Source organism: Fukomys damarensis, unplaced genomic scaffold (assembly GCF_012274545.1).
Source record: "Fukomys damarensis isolate Sample0158 unplaced genomic scaffold, DMR_v1.0_HiC HiC_scaffold_24, whole genome shotgun sequence".
Lineage (NCBI taxonomy): Eukaryota > Metazoa > Chordata > Mammalia > Rodentia > Bathyergidae > Fukomys > Fukomys damarensis.
The window spans coordinates 2,271,377-2,271,689 of NW_022900936.1; positions in this window are offsets into that span (position 1 = coordinate 2,271,377).

Below are 313 nucleotides of genomic sequence, written 5' to 3' on the forward strand. Positions count from 1 at the left end.
CGCACTGGGGGGACCCGCACCGTCACCGCGTCCGTGAAGCCCAGAGCCCGGATGTCAAAGGTCGGAGCCTGGACGCACTGTGTGGCCGTGACCTTCACCTGGAAGGTGACCTGAGGGCCAGTGTGGGGGCTCAGGGGGGACTCCAGGAGACCTCCTGTCCCTCTCTTGGCCATGGGGAATGCGCGCAGCTGGTGTGGGGGGAGGGTGCCGGTGCTCCGGCCCCTGGGAGGCGCAGCTCCATGGCCAGGAGGATGAGCAGAGCCCAGGGTGGTGACAGCCACAGCGGCCAGGAGGCTCTGGCCCTCGGCCCTCA